This window comes from Erinaceus europaeus, chromosome 9 (genome assembly GCF_950295315.1).
Source record: "Erinaceus europaeus chromosome 9, mEriEur2.1, whole genome shotgun sequence".
Lineage (NCBI taxonomy): Eukaryota > Metazoa > Chordata > Mammalia > Eulipotyphla > Erinaceidae > Erinaceus > Erinaceus europaeus.
The window spans coordinates 102,737,430-102,761,992 of NC_080170.1; the positions used below are offsets into that span (position 1 = coordinate 102,737,430).

A 24,563-nucleotide genomic window follows, 5' to 3' on the forward strand; every position below is an offset into this window, starting at 1 on the left:
TTAAGTTATTGAGTTCGTAGCCTAATTTAGGGTTATTGTCCAACATTATATCACTGAACATTGTATGTAAACAATATCCCCTCAAATGTCAACAGCCTCTTACAGCAATGAGTGAGGACTGTGAGTGCAGTCAAAATTGCCTAGCTTCTCTTCTAGAAAAAATTCATCTGAGCTTGACAATATGATTTGAGACAGAAATAGTGAGAAATTCTATCTAAACAACATAATGGGCTTAAATTAATTCAAACAAGGCTTTGGAAAATGCTTTTACAATCAAGATCTGTTACCATGTACAAGGACCCAGGTTCAGGCCCCCGCTTCCCACCTGCAAGTAGGAAGTAGTGCTGTAGGTCTCTCTGATTCTCTCTATCTCTTGCTTCCCTCTCAATTTATCTCTGTCCTATAAAATTAAAAGAAGGAGGAGGAGGAGGGAAGGAATGGAAGGAAGGAAGGAAGGAAGGAAGGAAAGAAAGAAGGGGAAAAAAAGGAAATGGCCTTTAGTGATGACCTTGGTGGCAATAGAAGAAGAAGGAGGAGGGAGAGGAGGAGGAGCAAGGGAGGAAAAAAGAAAAGGAGAGAGGGAGAGATGGAAGGAAGAAAGAGGAAGGAAGGAAGGAAGGAAGGAAGGAAGGAGGAAGAGAAAGATGTCACTCTTCAACTGTGCTTTCTACATGGATTTCCCAAGAAGACTGTCAGCCTAGACCCTGGTTGACACCCAGAAGGCCCAGGACCCACAGCCTTGGGGAGGAGCTCTGGCCATGACCTGACCTAGTCTCTCTGCTGAGGGCGGTGGATTAGAGGATTTTTCTGTTACTAGGAAAACAGCTCAAAGTCAACATTTCTCAGTGGTGAGTAAATACCAACACCCCTAATCCTAAAAGCTGACCTCTACCCAGGCATGGAGTCCTCCACCACCAGTTCCTGATTACTGATCCTGAGCCTCAGGAACCAAACTGGATTCATCTCTATGTCCCTGATGCCTGGCACAGTGCCTGGCTCTACGTGATGCTGTGTTAAGTGTCTGCTGAACTCAGAGTAGGGCCTGTCCTTTCCTCTGGCCTCCCTCTACCGGCTGGACTGTTCTGGGCTTCCTCCCTTTAGATCTGAAACACTGAAATTCTCTAAAGATTATCCTTCCTCATACAGAATCTGCAGTCTACTCCCAGGAAAATGCCTTATATGAGGAACTCTCAATGGATTACATGTTTTTATTTATTTTATTGTCACCAGAGTTATCACTGGCTTCAGTGCTTGTATCAAGACTCCACCATTCCCAATAGGCATATTTTTTTCCTTTCCTTTCTTTTCTAATAGAGTCAGAGAGAAACAGAGAGGGAGATAGAAGGAGAGAGAGAGAGTCCTGCAGTACTGCTTACCTTTTTGGGGGATTGGGCTGGGCAAAGGCCTGAACCTGGGTCCTTGCTTATGGAAATATGCATACTCTACTGGGCATGCCACCACCCAGCCACCTTAATTAATTAATTATTTTTAAAAAATTTGCCTCCAGGGTTATTGCTGGGACTCGGTGCCTGCGCCACGAATCCACTGCTCCTGGAGTCATATATTTTGGGGGGTTGGGTAGTAGCGCAGCGAGTTAAGTGCACATAGCGCAAAGCGCAAGGACCGATGTAAGGATCCCAGTTCCAGCCCACGGCTTCCCACCTGCAGAGGAGTCACTTCATAGGCAGTGAAGCAGGTCTGCAGATGTCTATCTTTCTCTCCCCCTCTCTGTCTTCCCCATCTCTCTCCATTTCTCTCTGTCCTATCCAACAGTGACGACGTCAACAGCAACAATAACTACGACAATAAAAAAGGGCAACAAAAGGGAATAAACAAACAAATGTTTATTTTAAAAAAGGTTTTAAATAAATTAAATAATATGTAGCTCACCACCCCTGCCCCCAACCTTCCTCCTCTAACACCTCACAGTGGTGCCTCTCCAGGACCCCATCCTATATCCTGTCCATCCCAGTGAACCCACTCAACCCACTATCTAGGTCCTTTTTAAAATGTAACTCCTGTTTTATTGAATAAAGACAAAGATAAATTGAGAAGAAAAGGGGAGAGAGAGAGAGAGAGAGAGAGAGAAAGAGAGAGACCTACAGCACTGCTTCACTGTTTACAAAGCTCCCCCACTGCAAGTAGGGACTGAGGGGCTTGAACCTGGATCCTTGAGTGCTGTAATACATACACTCTACCAGTTGAGCTTCCATCTGACTCTCTTGGACCCTTTTTATCCCTGGAGCCAGCCAGGGCAATCCAGGCATCTCCACACTTACTCAGCACTAGTCACTTTTTCTAGGCTTCTAGGAACTGCTCTAGAGTTCATTTCATTCCCTGGAGCCTTTGCCAGTGTGTTAAACTCATCTTTGTGAGAAAATGCCCTAAGACAGCTCTTGTTTAGCCAGTCTTTGATCCTGGCCCCTTAAACAAAGCACTGTTGCCAGAGCAACCAGCTGTGCTTGCCTAAGAAGCTAAAGTCTCTTTGTTAAGGCACCTCCTTGGATTTGCTTTGCCTCTCACTTCCCATCCTTCTCCATTCTTACTTTCCTGGAATTTAGTCCAGCCCCCTAGTAAAAATTTAGCTTTGTTCCAGGTGTGTGTGTGTGTGTGTGTGTGTGTGTGTGTGTGTGTGTGTGTGTGTGTGTGTTGGAAATTGGGCTGAACCAGGGATTTCTTTTTTTTTCCTCCAGTGTTATTGCTGGGGCTTGGTGCCAGCACCATGAATCCACTCCTCTTGGCGGCCATCTTTTTCCATTTTGTTTTTTTGTTTTTTATTTTTTAAATATTTATTTTATTTATTTATTCCCTTTTGTTGCCCTTGTTGTTTTATTGTTGTAGTTATTATTGTTGTTGTCGTTGTTGGATAGGACAGAGAGAAATGGAGAGAGGAGGGGAAGACAGAGAGGAGGAGAGAAAGACAGACACCTGCAGACCTGCTTCACCACCTGTGAAGCGACTCCCCTGCAGGTGGGGAGCCGGGGTTCGAACCGGGATCCTTATGCCGGTCCTTGTGCTTTGCGCCACCTGCGCTTAACCTGCTGCACTACAGCCCGACTCCCCCTTTTTCCATTTTTGTTGTTGCTGTATAGGACAACTGAGAGAGGAGGGGAAGACGGAGAGGGGAGAGAAATTTAGAGACCTGAAGACTGCTTCACCACTTGCAAAGCGACCCCCCCTGCAGGTGGGGAGCGCAGGGCTCCAACTATGTGCACTTATCCCAGTGTGCCACCGCCAGGCCCCCTGGGCCAGGGATCTTAATGACTTAACCTGATCTAAAAAGGATTTCTCCTGTCCCTTGGACCAAGAAGCATTCAGATTGAGTAAGTGAGCACTTCTAGCCTAGGAAAGAAAACAGAAAATTCATCTTTCACAGAATGATATGCAGGGTTAGGTAGCAGCATAAAGGCTAAGTCGACATTTTACAGATTCAAAAGCTAACCCCTCCCTAAAATGATAACAGTTTTTAAACTGTTATTATAGGAGAGAGACAGAGAGAAATTAAGAGGGGCTGGATAGATAGAGAGGGAGAAAGACACCTATAGCTCTACTTAATCACTTGTGAAACTTTCCCCCTGCAGATAGGGACCAGGGGCTTGAACCTGGGTCCTTGCATACTACAGTGTGTGCACTTAACCAGGTGTACCACTACCTGGACCCCAGCATTTTTTTTCACTGCAAAATGCTTAAAGGTGCTGCAGCAGAGTGAAGTGAAGGAATGGGCAGGTGGAAGGTAAAGGAGTAGGCAAGAGAACGCATCATGTGCCTACCTGTCTCACACCCTCTAGTATGTTTCTGTCCCTCTCATGTCCCATGATGCTCCAGATCCTACCAAGAGTATGGTGAAATACTGGGAGGTGAGTAGGGGTTGGATACTGAGTGAGGAGTGAGCAGGGAAGTCTGTTCTGGAAATGAGAAAAGTTTCATTACAAGAAAGAAGGAAGTGAGTGTACATTAGGCAAAAGCTGCTGGCCACCACACTCAGGGTCCTTACAACTGCAAAATGGCAGGCTCTAAGGTCATCTATAGATGCCTTCTAAGAGTGCCTTTGCTGTCAGGAAAGGAAAGGTCTAGTAAGAGGCAAGACCTCACTGTACCATGCAGAGGCAAGAAAAGTAGAGCTTATGATCACAAGTTAACAAGCTCTACAATGGTTATTTACAGATGTCCTGACTGATAGGCATTTTAAAATGTAAACATTACAAGTCTATCCTACTGCATTTTCTTTAACAATTTGCATGGAGCATCTTATTTTTTCAAGAACATTTTACTTATCCATTTATTGAATAAAGACAGAGACAGATTGAGAGGGAAGGGGGGAGATGAGAGGGAGAGTGACATCTGCAGCACTGCTTTCACTGCTGGTGAAGCTTTCCCCCTGCAGGTGAGGACCGGGGGTTTGAACCCATATTGCAACATAAATACTCCACTAAGATGAACCGCCACCAGGTTCTGACAATCTTCCTCCCTCTCTCCATTCCTTCCTTCCCTCCTTCCTTCCTTCCTTCCTTCCTTCCTCCCTCCCTCCCTCCCTTCCTTCCTTCCTTCCTTCCTTCCTTCCTTCCTTCCTTATTGGATAGAGACAGAGAAGTTGAGAGGGGAGGGGGGCGATAGAGAGGGAAAGAGATAAAGACACCTGCAGCCTTGCTTCACCACTTGTGAAGCTTTCTTTCCCCCTGCAGGTGAGGACCACGGGCTTGAACCTGGATTTTTGTTCACTATAATGTGTGCACTTAATCAGGTGTGCCACCACCTGGCTCCCATTTTTTTTTAAGATGGTGTCCCCCCTCCCCCAAGTCACAGCCACTAGGCAGTTTCCATTGGTCACAGCACTGAGGTCACTTTAAGTGAACTAATCCTGCGCATAGATGGGGGGAGGAGGCAGGGAGGTGGAGAGGGGGCGGGACCAAGCAAGAAAGAAGCCATTGCGTCGCTTCTAAATCTCAACACTAGAGGGCGCTCTTTGCCAAAAATATACACAGTGTAGGGCCAGAAAAACCCCAGCTTCTGTGGAAATTGTACCAAGGTCACAGGTTGATCCAATTACCCCTGATGAAGGAGCAGACTGGAGCTGGTCTATGTCTTAAATGAGGAGGTGCTGCTGGAGACAGACAAGGAAAGGGAGTCCTCCAAGCTCGAGGAAGTTCAAGATTACTGAGGGAAGGCAGCCTGGGCTGGATACAGGGGAAGTGGAAGGTAAAGGGGCAGTCCCTCTTCTTGGTGCCTTAATTTGGACCCCAATTCAAGGCCATTTCCTGGTGAAATGGGTGCTGTGCTCTGCGTGGGGGAATGGGTGAGTGCCTTGGAATCTAAGCTGCTTCCTGGTGACAGGGCTGGGAAAGACCAGTAGTTTCCACGAGAGATGCAACACTCCTGTGACAGTAACAAAAGCTGGTGTGTCTGAGAACACATGAACTAGAACATTGAATTGTGACATGCTGAGTGCAGCAGCACCACACCCACTGCTCACTGGACAATTATTACCTCAGGGACATTGCAAATAGAGATGCCATGTAAGGGCGGGCAGGCATCCCATAAGAGACTTCATGGAGCTCACTTGCCTCTGGCTCCCTCTCCCTGGTGTTCTTTTTGGCCAAGATTTTCTCAGAGGTCTAATTCTCTGTGTGAAATAGGGAGGTGACTTTCAAAAGGCAATTTTGTAGTTTCTCATTTTCTGGGAGCAAGCCATTTTCAACCAGGTTTGTTCTACATGCAGAGGGGAGCACTGAGTCTCGAGAGGTTAAATATCTTCTGAATTAATAAAGAGACCGTACCAGAACCCAGGCTACCTCACTCCCAGGACGGCACTCCCACACTAAAACTAGCTGCTGCTTTTTCACAGGTGACCTACTAGTCTACCTCAGCATAAGGCATGCAGAGGGGCAAAGAAAACTGCCCCCCACTGAGACATTTCAGACTAAGCAAAGGTCTCAAACCAAAATCAAAAGAAATCAGAAACTAGCAGTACTGCTGGACTCTGTAAGAGATGTTCCAGTCAAGTTGTGGTCTATATACACAATGGAATACTACTCAGCTACTAAAAATGGTGATTTTACCATTTTCAGCCCATTTTAGATGGAGCTTGAAGAAATCATGTTAAGTGAAATAAGTCAGAAACAGGATGAATATGGGATGATCTCATTCACAGGCAGAAGTTGAAAAACAAGATAAAAACACTAAGCAGAACCTGGACTGGAGTTGGTTTATTGCACCCAAGTAAAAGTCTGGCGTGGGTGGTGGTGGGGAATTCAGGTCCTGGAACAGGATGGCAGAGGACCTAGTGGGGGCTGTATTGTTATGTGGAAAACTGAGAAATGTTATGCATGTACAAACTATTGTATTTACTGTTGACTGTAAAACATTAATCCCCCAATAAATAAATTTGGAGAGAGAGAGAGAGGCTCCAGTCACTGAAGCAGTGCCCAACTCTGATCATGAACTTCGGGCCTCTGTGATAGGTGGCCATGGCCATTGCTGGTCTCTGTAGTATCCAATTTTCCTTTTATTTATTTATTTGTTTATTATTGCAGAGAGACAGAGAAATTGGAGGAGATAGAGAAGGAGAGAGAGACAGAAAGACACCTGCAGCCCTGTTTCACCATTTGTGAATCTTTCTCCCTGCAGGTTGGGACCAGGGACTTGAACCTGGGTCCTTGTACACTGTAATGTGAGCACTTAACCAGATACACCACCACCTGACCTCTACTTTCCTTTTTTAAAAAATATTTCTATTAGTTATTCATAAGATTATAAGATAATAGGGATATAATTTCACACCACTTCACCACCAAAGTTCCATGTCCCCTACCCATAGACATGGACTGAATATATATATATACTTTTATTCACTTCTACTGCCCTTTCCTAGTCATACTTATTCAAACTTCCAAGTTTCTTTCCTTTCTCTTTTTCACTCCCAGATAAGAGTAATAAATAGCCCTTGACTTCCTTAGGTGTTCCCCAGACTCTCTTCCCTCTCAGTGACATTATTAAAAACAAAGGTTCCTGGTCAAAACGTTTCCAGATCCTGGTGGAATTGGGGCTCAGAGCCCTCTGATCATCTTCCTCTAACATTCCCCCCTCTGGAAGTCTAGACTAAAATTCTTTTGGGGGATGCAGAAGGAAAGAGTTCTGGCTTCTGTAATTGCTACTCTACTGGATATGGACATTGGTTGGTCAATCCACACCCCCAGGCTGTCCGAAACTTCCCTTCATCCAGACTAAAAGGGACCCTCAGCCAGGCTAGCTAGGCACCTTGAGCACTGGATCAAGTTCTCCTTGGAGGTATTTGTGTCTTTGGTTGGTGAACACACAAAGTTCCACACAAAGTCCAAAGTAACCAGGCAGGTACACACACACACACACACACACACACACACACACACACACACACACACACACACACACACACGGCAGCCCCTCCTCTTCCCAGTAGGAGGAAAACGTGCAATTCATTGCCCCACTGTAAAGTGACATTGAGGTCCTCCCTCAACAGGCTATCTGGGCCAGGCATCCTTGTGCCATACTGTCGCTCACCGTGAAGGTGGGAGTCACTGCAGAACCAGCACTTACCATCGATGTTGAATGGGGTCGGTCACTCAGCTGAGCACTGGCTTTTTCCATATCTAGAATATGAGCATCCTGAATGCAATGGCTGTGGTGATTCATCTAAATGTTTGCCCTCCCCCCACCACCACTCCCCAAACCCTATTGCAAGTCATGTGAATGTGGTACCAGATGCCAAGGTTGGGCACCTGAAAAACCAATATTCAAGAGCCAGTATTGATGAGAGGAAGGTAGGCTTGTTTGAGGTGCTAGGAACCTGAGAAGATGGCAGGTTCATGGTGCCAAAAACCATCTTGCTTTCAGGCTGGGGTTTAGAGGTTGGATTGGGGACCAACGGGAAGGAGAGCTTGGGGAGGTTTAGTAAGCAGGTGAGGGTGAAGGGGCTGGTTGCCAGGTCATCTGGCACCAGCAGTTGATGTGTTCTGCCTGGCCTGCTAAGTCATTAGAAACAAGTTCCAAATAACATTACTGTGCAAGAATTGTTTCTAGGAGTCTGCATTCTGAGCATGGAAGATCTTCCTCAAGGCCATGTCTTGTTTGTTCTCTATTTTCCATCCCGAAGACCACCTCTGTTTTTTGTTTGTTTGTATGCTTTGGTTTTTGTTTTTAGTTTTATTTTTGGGAGGATTAATGGTTCACAGTCAATACAGTTGTTCGTGCATGTATAACATTCCTCTGTTTTCTGGCAAATACTTTCACCCCTAGCCTAGGTTTTCCTCTACCATCTTGCACCTGAAAACCATCCCCTCCCCACAGAGACCTTTACTTTGGTTCTGTACACCAAACCCAGTCCAAGTTCTACTTTCTGTTTCCCTTCCTGTTCTTATTTCTCAACCTCTGTCTATGAATTCACCTCTGTTTTGTCAAACACATGCACACATAGCGTTTCTCACTACTTTAGATTTTTTTTTAATTTATTTATTTATTCATGAGAAAGATAGGCAGAGAGAGAGAGAAAGAACCAGATGTCACTCTGGTACATGTGCTGTTGGGAATTGAACTTAGGATCTCATGGTTGAGAAGTCAATGCTTTATCCACTGCACCACCTCCCGGACCCTACTTTAGAATTTTTTAAATAAACTCTTCAGGAATTGGGTGGTGGCTCACCTGGTAAAGCACACACATTATCATGGTTGGGTTCAACAAATGATACTCAATGCCTAAACTACTGAGAGAAACATCTAAGATCATCAGATAAAGACAGGACTACAAAAGTTGGATAAGGGCAAGAGACTGGCCCACTTACTGGCCAGCTATAGACCAATTTCTCTCCTCTCCATGTGTTACAAACTCTTTGAGAGGCTGCTTCTGTCACGTATTTCTCCTCTTACAGAGAAATTCCTATCACCCACCCAAGCTGGTTTCCGCCCAGGAAGATCTACCTGTGAACAAGCCCTGAAATAGATTCCAGAAGAATTTAAAGACAGGTGCTGTCTTTGTTGATCTCACAGCAGCCTATGACACAGTCTGGCACCGTGGTCTCCTAGTCAAGATCTCAAGATGCCTGCCTCCATGGGTGGCCAACACTATATCGTTTCTTCTCCAAAACAGAAGATTCCGGGTGCATCTGGGTGACAAGTCTAGCAGATGGAGACCTGTCTCAAGTGTCCTCCCCCAGGGCTCTGTTCTGGCTCCTACGCTATTTAATATTTACATCAATGACCTCCCAGAAACTTCTTCAAGGAAGTTCATCTACGCCGATGACATCTGCTGTGCAACTCAGGCATCCAAGTTCGACATCCTCGAGGAAACACTCACGAAAGACATGTCTCTGATATCTGATTACTGTAAAAAATGGCGACTAATCCCTAGCACTGCAAAAACGGTATCATCTGTTTTCCATCTACACCATGCCTCGGCCTCGCGTGAGCTTAATGTGCAGCTTGACGATACGAGAATCCGGCATGAAGCCCAGCCAGTCTATCTTGGCGTTACTCTCGATCGCACTCTCATTTCACAAACATCTCATAAAAACTGCAGCAAAGGTGGGCGCGAGGAATAACATCATTGCAAGACTGGCCAGCTCCTCATGGGGCGCGAGCGCTTCCACACTACGATCATCATCTCTGGCATTATGCTATTCCACTGCAGAATACTGTGCCCCAGTATGGTTCCGTAGCCCCCATGTCCACTTGGTCGATTCCAAATTATACTCCTCCATGAGGATAATTTCTGGAACCATCCGTTCCACCCTGGTTCCATGGCTGCCAGTTCTTAGCAACATCGCCCCGCCAGATATTCGTCGGGATGCGGCCTCATCTAAGTTCATTTCCCACGTCTACGCTCGACCGGACCTGCCAATATACGCGGATATCTTCGCCCACCCTGTCCAACGCTTGACGTCTCGTCACCCAATCTGGTCCCCTACGCCTACACTGAACTTCTCTGTTCCAGTCTCTTGGAAACAGAGTTGGCAGTCAGCTGAGGTAAAGAACAAACACCTCATCACAGACCCCTGCAAGCGTCAACCCGGCTTTGACCTGGCACGTTATGATCGGGCCCTCCTCAATCGCTATCGAACAGGCCATGGCCGGTGCGCCGCTACGTTCCATCGCTGGGGAGCCAGAGATGACCCGAACTGCCCCTGCGGCTACAGACAGACTATGACCCACATAGTCAATGACTGCCACCTCTCCAGATTCAAAGGAGGTCTCGAAACTTTACATCAGGCTCAGCCTGATGCTGTTGACTGGCTATGAAAGAAGGGCAAATGCTAGAAGAAGACTGGCCCATTTGGTCAATACCACACCACCTCATCATCTGGGGTCCTAGTTAGGGAATCCTTGGATTCCCATACACACATGATGGGCCTAGGCCTCTAAAGGGTCCCTCTCTCTCCACTACTACTGGTCACTTCCATAAAGTATGGCATCTTGTGAGCCCTTCCAGGCCCTTGTCCTCACCACAAAGCAATAACGGTAAGGATAGCCCCAGTCTCCAAAGGGAGGCTGGAGGTATCCTGCCTGCCACTTGAAAAAAAAACTGGTCCTGAAATGAGTGCAACCTGAAATGTTCCTCAGATGTGACATGAAGTATAAGCTCAGACCAATAGGGACTTAGAGGTTACACAGGCCTGATGCTAAATATCTATATAGGCCCTGGAGCAGGTGGATGGAGATAAATAGTTAATATTAGCTACATATATATTTTTTTCAAGAATGGGGGCTACTCCCTGCCCCAATCCTACTGTTTTTCTTTTTCTTTTCTTTTCGTGTTTTTTTTTTTGCCTCCAGGCTTATCACTGGGGTTCACTGCCTGCACTACGAATCCACTGCTCATGGAGGTTATTTTTTTCCCTTTTTGTTGACCTTGTTCTAATCCAGCTTTCTAGTCCTTTTCTCTACTCTTGACACCATTCTCTCAGACAATATTCTTTTTTTTAAAAAATATTTATTTATTTATTCCTTTTTGTTGCCCCTTGTTTTCTTTATTGTTGTTATTATTGATGTTGTTGTTGTTGGATAGGACAGAGAGAAATGGAGAGAGGAGGGGAAGACAGAGAGGGGGAGAGAAAGATAGGCACCTGCAGACCTGTTTCACTGCTTGTGAAGCGACTCCCCTGCAGGTGGGGAGCCAGGGGCTCGAACCGGATTCCTTATGCCGACCTTGTGCTTTGTGCCACCTGTGCTTAACCCACTGAGCTACAGCCTGACTCCCCCTTAGACAATATTCTTATCCAACGTTAGGGTAGCTACCAAACTCAAGAAAAACTACCATAGTTGTGTGCCCCCAGGAACACACCTAAAATGGTTTCCCTAGCTTTCCTCTACCCTAAGATCCCTAATCTCATCTGCTCCAATTCTACTTTTTGATTCCTGTTCACTAACCATTTTGTCTCAACTTAGGTCATGTCATCTTCCAAACGTCAAGCTACAGATGCTACCATGACTCCATTCCAACTTCTCTAGGCAGATGACCTTACCAATGTGTCCTGGACGCTCACATCTTCAGAGCTCTGGTCCACTAAGGAAAGATAGAAACAGGCTGGGAGTATGGATTGACCTGTCAATGCTCATGCTTAGTGGAGAAGCAATTACAGAAGTCAGAACTCCTATCTTCTGCTCCCCCAAAACAACCTTGATCCATAATCCCAGCAGGGGAGAAGTGATAGGATGAAGAGGACTCTGCACTCTAGCTCCATCAGCACCCAGAGAAAGAAGAGGAAAAGGAGAGGGACATATGGAGGTAGTTATGTTGTCATGAGTGGCTTGGAGAGGAAGAGAGGATTGACTCAGAAAAGAAAGGGGCAACTCGTGGTCCAGGAGGTGGCGCAGTGGCTAAGGAACTAGACTCTCAAGCATGAGGTCCTGAGTTCAATCCCCGGCAGTACATATACCAGAGTGATGTCTGGCTCTTTATCTCTCTCCTCCAATCTTTCTCATTAATAAAATAAATAAAATCTTTAAATAAAAAGCAAAAAAGAAAGGGCAACTATGTATAAATGTGGACAGATAGTTGTAGAGATGATGGTTGGCCCATGTCCACAACCTTACAGGAACTGTGGTGGATTGCAGTGGGGAGACTGAAGATTCAGAACTCTGGTGGTGGGAATGGCATGAATTCAAATCCTGTAATTCTGTAATACAAAAGTAAATAAAAATAAATAAATAACCTTAATGTTGGAAAAAAAATTATTGGGGCAGGGAGATGGCTTGCATAGAACACACACCTTACTATGAGATACACGTTAGATTTGAGCCCCCAAATCACGTACACTGAAGTGTTCTTACTTTTATGTAACTCAGTCTCACAGGCATTCAGCATAATGCCCTGCAATGGAGAATGTAAAGTAAGCAAAGGAAAAATATAAAAGTGGCACAGATCTATGTGCTACTAGCTTAACTAAGACGATATAAGGGGAACCTAGAACATGAGTTAAATTTGGAGGTGGCAGAATATAGGAAGAATTTTTTTCTTGCATTCTATTAAGGTTGATTGGGTTTCTTATTGTTTCCCAAGATCTGTCGATATGAGAATGATTTTATGGTAGCACAAGTCACTCAAATAGATGTCCACATACATTCTCTTGGCATGAAAGTTTGGCACTGTCCCCAGATCTTATTTCCTTTGAACTTCCTTTAATGAAAACAGGGCTCTCTGGCTAGGAGCTAGCTCACTCAGTAGAGTGCACACTTTATCATCCTAGGTGACCTAGGTTCTAGCCCCTAGCATCTCATAGAAGCACCATGGACAAGGGATAGTCCAGGGACAGTCCATGAACAGCAGAGCAGTGCTGTAGAATCTCTTTACCTCTGTCTCTATCTCTTTCCCTCTCTGTTGCCCATCTGAAATTTAAAAAGATGAAATAAAACAAAAATCTTTTAGAAGCAAGGAAATGATGTAGGTATGAGGCCCTGGTGGACAGAAAACAAGACAAACAGCGTTCTTCACCCCTCATCCCAGGTCACTTTCAGTTTCCTTGGACCCTTTAATACAGCCTCACAGTCTGCCAGGTGCTCCTTTTCAAAGCTATCATTCTGATGACAACTATTGTTTTTTAAAACACCTTTATCAAGCTGAAGGTTATATGACAATGGAACCTGTGGAGAATGCTTAGTTAGTGCAGTTGCTGGGGGAGAATGTACTTTTCTTTCCTATTGTTCCCACTCCTTTACTGCCCAAAATAGGTCTTGTGTCTCTCTGTGGGTGGGTTGTGGTAAATGTTAACCTGATTATTTTTCCCCTCAGAAATCTTTATCATTTGTCATGGGCCCTTTTAAGGAGAAGGTTGCCACTGACAATGTGCTTCTCTTCCCCATAGGTGGGAAGAAGATGGGTGTCAGTTTGTCTGCCAGGGTCTGAGTCACCTTTGATAGAACTAGCTCCCTTGTTTCATCTTAATTCTCACATAGATCTGGGTCACTGCCCCAAGGGACTCAACAGAGCCTCTGGGACTGGTGACCATACGGGGAAAGTGCTAAGTCCCTTTTCCTGTTAGAGAGGGTGTTCTCCCCCAACCTTTCCATTAAAATAATAATAAAAATCAAACAAAGGGGGCAAGGCTAGAGAGATAGCTCACCTGGTAGTATGCGGGCACTGCCATGTAAGAGATCCAGGTTCAAGTCCTGACACCACATGGGAGATGCTGTGGCACCGGAGGAAGCTTTGGTGAAGTGGTCTCTCCCTTTCTCTCCATCTGAATGAAAACAGTGGCCCCGAGCATTAAAATCATACATGTGCCCAGTTCCAACAGTACTATCAAATAAAACAAACAAGCATCAGGGATCATCTAGACCAGTCATTTCATTTCTTTTCTTTTCCTTTCTCTTCTTTCTTCCTTTTTTATTGATTAAATAATGATCAACAAGACCACTGGATAAGAGGGGGTACAATTCCATATGATTCCCACCACCAGAGTTCCTCATACCATGCCCCCAGTTGGAGGCTTTCCTAGTCTTTATCCCTCTGGGAGTATGGACCCAGGGTCATTATGAGGTGAAGAAGGCTGGCTTCTGTAATTGCTTCCCTGCTGGGCTTGGGCACTGCCAGCTCCATTCATATTCCCAGCCTGTTTCTGTCTTTCCCTAGTCAGGCAGGGCTCTGGAGAGATAGGATTCCAGGACACATTGGTGAGGTTGCTTGCCCAGGGAAGTCAGTTTGGCATCATGGTAGCTTCTGCAACTTGGTGATTGAAAAGCATTAAGATGTAAAGCAGGACAAAATGTTTGATAATCAGGAACCTAAAAGTAAGAATATAGCAAATGAGATTTGGGGCTCTCCATTTTAAGAAAAAGCTAGGAAGTCTATTTTAGGTAAATTCCAAGGGGCCCGTGACTTTACCAATTTTTACTTGAGCCCGACAGCTAGCATGCAGTTAAGCTAAAGTATTATCTGGGGATATGGTGTCAGAGTTGGAAATAGGACTAAAAAGCTGGATCAGCGCAGAGAGTAGCTCCCAAATATGGGAAAAGTATATAAATACCATCAATTATAAACCCGTTGATCTGATCTGGTGCCCCTATTCAGCACAGGTAGACCAGCCATTTCTAATTGAGAATAATGTAGTAACTCAGATCACATAACCACTGCCTCCAAAATGTATCCCAGTGCTCTTATAACAGAATTATGAATCACCAGTGTTTATTGAGCAGTGCTGTGTAGCAGATGCTGTATGTGCATGCCTTACTCATTCCTCATAGTGATCCTATGAGATAGATCCTGATAATATTATATTCAATTTGCTGTGGAGTTGACGGAGGAGCCCCAACATGACTATTTCCTCATCCTTGTTAGACCCAAGAGTAGGGCCCCTTGAAGGCAGACTGACTTTAAATTACTTCAAACTTCCTTCAAATTACTCCAAATTAAACATACCACTTCCAGAAAAACTGGCCCCTAGTTTTCAGGGACTTTCAGAAAGATGAAACAAGAACAACAGATGCACTGACCACTGGGCAGTCCTGGGAAGAATGGGAGGGAAATGCAGCTGCAATTCAGCACCAACAATGCACTAGGTATTTCATTTTCTCTCCTTTTCCCTTTTGATAATCCGAAAGGTACATATTATATTAACATCACTCTCATTGAAGTTCAAAGGTCCTATCATGTAAAATATGTCACATACCTGTGAGTGGCAGAGTTCTGGGGACTAAAGATAAGTCTCCCTTACATTTATATGGCATAGCCTTCTTTTGGGGAAAAAAGTAGTGAGAGTGAAAGACCAGAGGTCAGTAGTTCAAGATGGGTATTAAATGGCTAAAACCAAAGTGTCAGTAGAACCGTATTTCTCTCTATGTTCTAGAAAAGATTCTGTTTCTGGCTATCTCAAGTTTATGAAATATTATCACTAATAATGTAAGTCTCCTACTAATTTTATTTATATAATTCCATTTATCTCACTTCCCACTCTGACTTCTCTGTCCCATAAATAGGAAACATCCTAGAGAATTTAATGTGTGTGTGTGTGTGTGTGTGTGTGTGTGTGTGTGTTTAATAAAATGTATTAGGTAGCTTGGTATACACATGTCATAAATTATATAATATAAATAGATGAAATGGTTGCAGAAGACAACTCAGCCTACTGTTTAGTAACAAGGGGAGGCTTTGCTCAGAATCAGTATACAGTGGTGCTATTTGTGGGTTGCACATAAAGGCCCAGAAGAACTGGTGAATGGGGACTGAAATTCAAGCTATGTGTCCTGGCTTGGAGATGGGCCTTCCCAGAAGGCGCTGCACAGAGGTGCCCTGTAAGCTACCAGGTGGGATCTACAAAGTCAGAGCTGAGAGAAAGATTATAATTGACCAAGGTTGCTGTTTTCTTTTTTGTTCAATTCAGATTCTTTTTTTTTAATTTGTTTATTGGGGAATTAATGTTTTACATTCAACAGTAAATACAATAGTTTGTACATGCATAACATTCCCCAGTATTCCATATAACAGTACAACCCCCACTAGATCCTCTGTCATCCTTCTGCTGTTTTATCTGGAACCCAGACACTATTCTTTGTTGCATTTCACAGAAATTGTACTTTTGGGAAGCTACAGATGAATGTGTTTAGACTGGGAGAGAAGGGCTGCATTAGCAGTTCTCAGGGCAAGAAATAGAGATCTTACAACCTATGGATATTTGTCTATGAGGTTCAAAATAGCAATAATGTCACCATGTAGAAAGCCTGGGTTGCATGAAGGAAAGAGAAATGAGTTTCCTTCATCCCATATACTTCATATCTGTGAGTAATGGTGTGGTTATCCTGTTCTAATGTTTAAGAGAGCCAGCTTATACTTCAAGTTTCCCTTGAAGTAAAAGTTCCTCCTTGGGGGGTAGGTAATAGCACACCAGGTTAAGTGCACACATTACAGTGTGCAAGTACACATTACTTGAACACAGATTCAAGCCGCCAGTCCCAGCCTACTGAGGGGAAAGCTTCATTAACAATGAAGCAGTGCTATACAGGTATCTCTCCATTCACTTTGTCTCTCTAGCACCTTTTCTCAAAAAGAAAGAAGGAAGGAAAGGAAAAAAAGGAAAGCAGAGAAAATTCTGGTTTTCAAAGATATCTTTATATGTGCATAAATCCCTCCACCCGTTATTTAAATTTTAATGACTTTTTTTTTTTACTTACGTGCTTCATCGAAGATAATTTGCTTTTCATTAGGTAAAGGCCATTAACAGTTAAAGTGAATGAAAGACAAAAACAAGTGGAACCCCATGCATGGTGGAGCAGTGCTTTGGTCTCCTATTGCTCACTCTTATAAAATTTTTTAAAAATTAAAAAAGTGTATCAGGGTGACTGCTCAGCAGTATAGCACACGAGACCCTGCCTCAATCCCTTACATTGCATTAAAAGAAGGGAAAGGAAGGAAGGAGGAAGAAAGAAGGAAAGAACAATTGTCTGTACATTCTTAAAGTATATATGTGTATATTCCCAACAGCATTTTATTTCTCAGCAAAAATAACTTAAACTATAAATGATATTTCTTTCTTTGTATAAAATATATTTATTTATAAAATGGAAACACTGACAAAACCATAGGATAAAAGGGCTACAATTCCCACCACCAGCTCCGTATTCCATCCCCTCCCCTGATAGCTTTCCTATTCTTTAACCTGGTGGGAGTATGGATGCAGGGTCATTATGGGATGCAGAAGGTGGAAGGTCTGGCTTCCATAATTGCTTCCCCGCTAAGCATGGACGTTTGACAAGTCAATCCATACTCCCAGCCTGTCTCTCTCTTTCCCTAGTGGGCTGGGACTCTGGGGAATTGGGGCTCCAGGACACATTGGTGGCATTATCTGTTTAGGGAAGTCTGGTTGGCATCATGCTAGCATCTGGAACCTGGTGGCTGAAAAAGAGTTAACATATAAAGCCATACAAATTGTTGATTAATCATGAACCTAAAGGCTGGACCCAAGTTATTGTCTGGGGAGATGATGCCAAGGCTAGAAAAAGAGCTAGGAAGCTGCATCAGGGAAGTGAGTAGCTCCCAAATATGGGAAAAGTGTATTCATATTGTTGACTGTAAACCCCATCAATTTAAGCTGGGGCCCAGATTCAGCATAGGAGCCTATGTAACCTCTACATCCCTGTAGGTCTGAACTTGCATTCTGTGCTCATCAGTAGGAACATTGTGAGTTGCACCAATTTCAGGACCCATCTTCTTCAGGTGGTAGATAGAGTATGTTATCCAACCCCGCTTCTGAGGATGGAACATTCTCTACCATTTTTGCTCCACATTGAGGACAAAGTCCTATGGGGACCCACAAAGGGGTCCATTATCTTGTTCCTGATGGATATGACCAGTGACAATGGAGAGAGGGATCTATTCGAGGTCTAGGTTCATCGTGTCTGTATGGGAATCCCAGGACTCCCCGACTAGGGCCCCAGATGATGGGGTGGCCTGATAGTGACTAAATAGTCATCATTAAAGTGTGCCAGTCTCTTGCCCTTATTCATCTTTTGTGGTCCTTACTTTGATAAGGTTAGCTTTGGAGTGACTGAGGGAAATGTAATAGGAAGTAGATGAGGGTATCTAGGTCTAAGTAGAAACTATTTCATTAGGTACTTTAAGGTGTCTTTTGAGGTCTTTTTACCTGCTTACTGCATTTATTGACTCACTACAAACTATTGTGCACTCTTGCTTTCAGGTATATATTTGCTCTAAGTTATGGATACATGTGTACATCTACCCTATCTCATGGGACCTGGTCTATATCTAGGTTTTGAGGCTTTGTTAGGAAGTGGACCACCCAATGGAATTAAGGAATCCTATGAGAAAGGAAAGGTCTCACCTTAGTAATGATGCTGAAGGGATGACGTTCCACGCCTGACGTCTCTGGACACATTCCAAAGTGAAGCATGCCAAGGTGGTACTCATTGCATTGAATAAGTTGGGATCATATAAATGATATTTCTAAGCTATAGTTATCATTGTTAAGTGAGATAGCTATGGTATATTAACATTACAATATTGTTCTTGGTATCACAATTTCTTCTAAACATGAAACCCTGGGGACATTTACCATCTGCCAAATGGCTTTCATCCTATGAAACTGGGCTTTCATACTCCGTCTTTTATAAATAAAAGACTGAATGCTTGGTCCACAAAAATGTAGTACATAAAGGAAAACAGATGGTGGTGAATTTCCACTTATTATGTGTGGTATCCGCAGAACTACATGGCTAAAAGTTAAGTAATATACATTTTTTTTAAGTTTTAAAAAGCTTAGAACCTTTTCATCCTCTTAAGATGTGGATGTTAACATGGGGACAGTGGCCCCATACATCATTTATAGCCTGATAGAGTGGGTAAAATGAACATCAAAGGAAACATCAAAGGGTATGGGGGCAGGAGATGCAAAAGAGGGAAGTTAGTTGAAGGAAAAGACCAGTCTTCTGAGAAGGAGAGAATTAAAGGAATACTATTTCTCTCTTGAATTCCTGGGTTTGGCAGCACTAGGCGAGAAAGTGACCTACTTTTCACATATACCCACATACAGATGCCTGTCCAAAACTGTCCCATCTCTCCCTAGATTTAAGACATTCACTAAAATCTCAGTGCTGGTTCTAATCCATCACTAGAGGCTTATCAGAACAAAGCTGCCTTTCAGGTGGTGGTGTGAGATCACACAGTGATTCATGGAATAGACTGTCATGTTCTGAGGTCCCAGGTTCAGTCCTCAGTACCACAAGCCAATGCTGAGCAGTGCTCTGGTAAAAATGAAAAAAAAAAAATTAAATAAAACAAATGAAACTACCTCTCTCTCAGAGTCCAGTGGCCTTGTCTTTACAACACAGCATTTAATCATGTATTGATGGTAAACCCTTCCGTCAAATGATCATTTCAGTAATTTGGTGAAAGAACCAACTATATCATTTGGCTGATGCAGATTAACTAGCCCATGGGGTCACAGAGTGTTCACATTCTCAACCAATAATTTTGTGCTGGAGAGACAGCCCTTTGTACTCACCCAGCATCCACTGGGTTGAGTGCTGAGCCACTTGTGGGGGTAAGACCAAGAGAGCACACATAGATGAAATTCTTCTGCTGTCAAAACAAACTCTGCAAGAACAAGATGCACTTGGAGTAAAGCTCCATCTCTTCTCTCTTATGGTGGGTTACTACAGTTCATCAGAAAAATTGTTTGGAACTTGCACCATCTTCATATCCTGCCTTGGGGAGTCAGTGACTCTTGGCTTCCTTACAGCATTTCCGTGACCATAAGATACATTTAACAATCACATTTTGGATTGCGCAACTATTATTATCCCCACCAGAGTAGCATAGTGTAGAGAAATAGAAGCTGTGCTTTTGCATTTCCTGTTCCAGGTCAACAATGTAATCTGAACTGGTTAAAGGGTCTATTTTACCCCTGACTATGCTCCTTTCCTGGTACTGAAGCTGGAGGGCTGCTGCAGATGATTTCAAAATATCACAGAAGGATCTCCACCTGCCTTCCCCCCTGGCCTTATTGCCTGTCTCTCTGGACCCTCCCTTTGCTGAATGCAAACTGAGAAAAGAAGTGGTGAGTGAGTGCTAGTGTTTCTGAGGAGGCCCGCATGCTCCAGGGAGAACTGACAGTTTTAGTAGACTTGAACATTTGCAGATCCAAGTAGCGTTTTAATGGTGTCCAAGCTAATATGACTCTGCCCTAACTTCCCTTTCTGACTTTTCCCTCTTACTCTTCTCCCCATACAAGGTACAAATCACATTCCTATAATGTTAAAATGATAAGAGAAAGAGTGAGGGCCAGGTGGTGGTGCATCTGGTTGAGCATACATGTTAACATTGTGCAAGAATCCAGTTCAAGCTGCCAGGCCCCACCTACAGGAGGAAAACTTTGTGAGTGGTGAAGCAGCACTGCAGGTGTCTCTCTTTCTCCCCCTCTCTATCATCCCCTTCCCTCTCCTTTTCTAGCTGTCTTTATTCAATAAATAAATAAAGATAATATACAAAAGATAACAGAAAGAATGAGACTTTGAGATCTGTTGACATGTCCCTTTGGTAAGAGAAAATGCATTGCCAATGTCAACCACAAATTGATGAGAAAGCTGGGTCTAGAACCCTCAAAATTTGATTCATAGACATGTGCTCATGACTTTTTCAGAGAGAAAAGAGATGGGCAGAGAAACAGAAAAATCGAGGGAAAGGCACCACAGCACTATAGATTCTTCCAGTGCAGTGGGGATCAGGCATAAATCCAGCTAGGTCATGCACATGGCAAAGCAGGCACACTATCCAAGTGAGCTACCTTGCTGGCCCTTAAGGATTCTTTAACTGAATTGTTATAGAGATTCTCACAGATTCATTCCCAGGGCTTTAATAGCAATAACCTGTGCTAATACCAACATAGAAATAAGACAAAATAGGGTAAGCTCAGTTGATCATGACATCAAGAGCCAACCAAGTCCCTTCAGCCAAGTTTGAGGTTCATTTGAGTAGTATCTAGTAATATGGTGAATTTTCCCCTCTGCTGCCCATTTTTCTCTCCTCTCCTCTCCTCTCCTCTCCTCTCCTCTCCTCTCCTCTCCTCTCTTCTCCTTTCTCCTCTCCTCTCTCCTCCCCCCTCCTTTCCTCTCCTCTCCTCTTCTCTTCCTTCCCTTTCTTTCTCTCTCCCCCCCCCCCCGCCTCCCTCCCCCCTTCCTTCCCTCTTGCTCAGCTCTAGCTTACAATGGTGCAGGGCACTAAACGAACCTGGGACTTCTGGTGCCTCAGACATGAAAGTCTTTTGCATAACCATTATGCTGTCTCCCCACCCCCACCGTCCATGATGATTCACAGCATTATTTACTCATAGCACAGTACAGATTCTGGTCTCTGTAAAATAACAGACGCTCAGGAAAGGGAGGGGACTTAAAGAAATAAAATAATCAACAGTCTGGATGCACACAAGATCATGTAAATCAAAAGCAGCTGAAGATATTTACTGTTCATTTACTGCATACTTTTTAAAAATTTTTGTTTATAAAAAGGAAACACTGAGAAAAACCATAGGATAAGAGGAGTACAACTCCACACAGTTCCCACCACCAGAACTCTGTATCCCATCCCCTCCCCTGATAGCTTTCCTATTCTTTATCCCTCTGGGAGTTTGGACCCAGGGTCATTATGGGGTGCAGAAGGTGGAAGGTCTGGCTGCTGTAATTGCTTCCCTGCTGAACTTTTTAACTGCAGCTTATTTACCACAGATACTTATAGTTACTTGCAGCAGCTAATATTTATACCCAACACTGTGTCCACAGATCCCCAGGAGGCCTGGGAGTTTGATGTTATCCAGATAATTCATCTGAATAGGTGGCAGTTTTGCTGGATAACTCCATTGGAAATGTTGACTATGCCATTTGAATTGTTCTATTTGGCAGTCTACATTACAGGACTCTTTCCCAGACCTGAAAGTTACCTTCTATCAGTCTAGGTGTCAAATCTAATGCCTATGCTGTCTCCAGGCCATAGATGTGCTTCCTTCCAACCAACATGGATGCTGTGGGAGGCCTGGTACTATGATCTGCACAGGGTCGAGCTGGACACTCACTTGCCCAAGGGGACAATGCTTCCTTTGTACCTTTGTGGGTTTTTTTTTTTTTTCTGTTTTCTTTTCCTTCTCCCCAGTTTGAAACTCCATCCCTTGGGGCCTCATTTGGAATCAATCCTACCCAAAAGCTAATAGTTATTTCCTAAGTAGTCCATGCACCAAAAGCTAATACTTATTTCCTAAGTAGTCCATGGGCATCTTTTCAAGTAACTAAAGTGGGAGAGAATTCCAGTCATTTCCCATTCAAATGGAGGCACCAACCTCTGAAGAATTCCACAGCCTCCAAGCCTTGTTTAGTAGAGGAAAGAGGGCAGGGATGAGCTAGACTAATGCCTAAATCTTCAGACCATCTGCTAAATTCTTTTGAATAAGTAGGATAAATCCCTAGGAGGTAGGTTTTTTTTGTTTGTTTTGTCTTGTTGGTTTTTTGGTTTTTTTTTTTTGTACTTTTTCAGATTGAAAAAGCAAGATTGAGAAAGAAAGAAACCACAGTACTGAAGCTTCCTTCAGTCCAGTGGGGTTGAGGCTTGAAACCAGGTTAGACACATGCCAAAACAAGGCACTATACAAGTGAGCTAGTTTGCTGACCTGGAGGTAAACATTTTGACTAACAATAGTTACTATGACAACATGATAATCATGTCAGGCCTAACTATAAAGAAAGTCAAATGTATATTCATGCCTCAAGGCTGTCAGGTGGAAACCTCCAGGCCTTCCTAGGAGCTCTTCTTGGATCTGATAGTAAATCTTGTTAATGATTGAAATTTTCCTACTTGAAGCAGATCTAAGAAGTCACATCTAGCTTTTTCAAAGTTTGATTTTAAAAGTTGTTTGTTTTTCTAAATTTGTATTATTCTTATAACATCAAAGCTGTCCAGTTCAAAGAAATAGACTGTTCTAGGTAAGTAGACATTTATTCATTAAGGATAAAAGATGTATGGCCAGAAAGGTAGCTCAGGAGATGGTGCACTTGCTGTAACCCAAGTTCAAGTCTCAACCCTAATACAGTGGAGGAAACTTTGGCACTGTGATCTCTCTCTCTCTCCCCTCCCCATTTCTTTTTATCAGGAAAAGCTGTTGCAGTGTGGTGTAGCCCCAATGATGACAAAGGAGGGGGTATGTATATGTCATGTTCACTTGAGAGCTTATGACATCAAAAATAAAAAAGATTCCTGGCTCATATCAGATCAATAAGTCTTTTGCTCTTTCACTCCCCAAACTCTGTCATTCTTTTGAGTGGAAGTGGCTGGAGAGATGGGAAGATAAGAGACCACTTACATCCCCTGGCTTGGCAGAACAACATTGCCCAGTGTCTCTTATGACAAGATGCAGAATTCCTAAGCCTTTAAGAGTTTGTACAGCAAAAGGTCATGTGTATCTTCAAAGTTCAATGAGTATTTGTTAAATTAAAGAATAATTGATACAAGACTGGGGAGAGAACATAATAGTTATGCAAAAATAGGCAAAGAAAAAATGGTTAGATAAAAAGACTTTCATGCCTGAAACAGCAAAGGTCCCAGGTTCAATCCTTAGCACCACCACAAGCCAAAACTGAATAGTGCTCTGGTAAAAATAAAATAATAGTAATAATAAATTTTTAAATGATTGATTTATGAGACTAGGTCAAAGATGTAGGCCCATGGCTGGAGAAAACAGATGTAATTCTAAAATTAGTCAAAAATGTCCAGGAAATCTTATTAAGCCTCAGAATCACTGGCTCAACAGAAAAAGTTCCTTTATTCCAAGTCCCAGACCAAAAATCAGGTGCCACTAAGGTTGTGACATGTGGTATGAGCCTAGTCATACTCATTCTGTCATCTCATGTCAAATTAGATGGTGGCCTGAGTGACGACACTGCCACTGGGGTAAAAGAGAGAGACCAGAAAGAAATTCAGAAGGTCAGATGGACACAATCTGGAAACCAATAATATTCAGGTGTTGGAGGGAAGGAACTCAAGGGTGAAATATAGACGGTACTGAGACTAGGTGGTGACTTACCTGGTAGAGCACACATATTACCATGCATGCAGACCTGGATTCAAGCCCTTGGCCCCTATTTGCAGCAGGGAAGCTTCATGAGTGGTGAGAAATTGTACTCATGTGTCAGCAAGTGTACTACAATCCATTAATCTCCCAATAAAGTAGGAAGAAAGAAAGAAAGGAAGGAAGGAAGAATGAAAGAATGGAAGAAAGAATGGAAGGAAGAAGGGACTGTTGTGCTTTGCAAGTAATAATCTGCTACAGCCACTGTCACTTTTTATCTCATTAAATTTTAAGTTACCTTTCCAGGGAGTCAGGCGGTAGCACAGCTTGTTAAGCGCAGGTGGTACAAAGCACAAGGACTGGCGTACAGATCCTGGTTCAAGCCCCTGGCTCCCCACCTGCAGGGGAGTCGCTTCACAAGTGGTGAAGCAGGTCTGTAGGTGTCTATCTCTCTCTCCCCATCTCTGTCTTCCCTTCTTCTCTCCATTTCTCTCTGTCCTATCCAACAACAATGACATAAATAACAACAACAATAACCACAAC

The 24,563-nt window shown here is 43.6% G+C and overlaps 1 long non-coding RNA gene across 2 annotated transcripts; it reads left to right on the plus strand.

Moving 5' to 3' along the window:
* The first annotated feature begins 691 nt into the window (after positions 1–691).
* LOC132540473 (uncharacterized) lies at positions 692–23,217 on the plus strand. 2 transcript variants are annotated; one of them, XR_009551670.1, is made up of 3 exons: positions 692–848; positions 19,835–20,030; positions 23,106–23,217. It is a non-coding gene; the product is annotated as an uncharacterized LOC132540473 (long non-coding RNA). The 2 variants fall into 2 exon arrangements; XR_009551669.1 differs by lacking the exons at positions 692–848; positions 19,835–20,030 and adding an exon at positions 22,713–22,938.
* Positions 23,218–24,563: the final 1,346 nt, after the last annotated feature.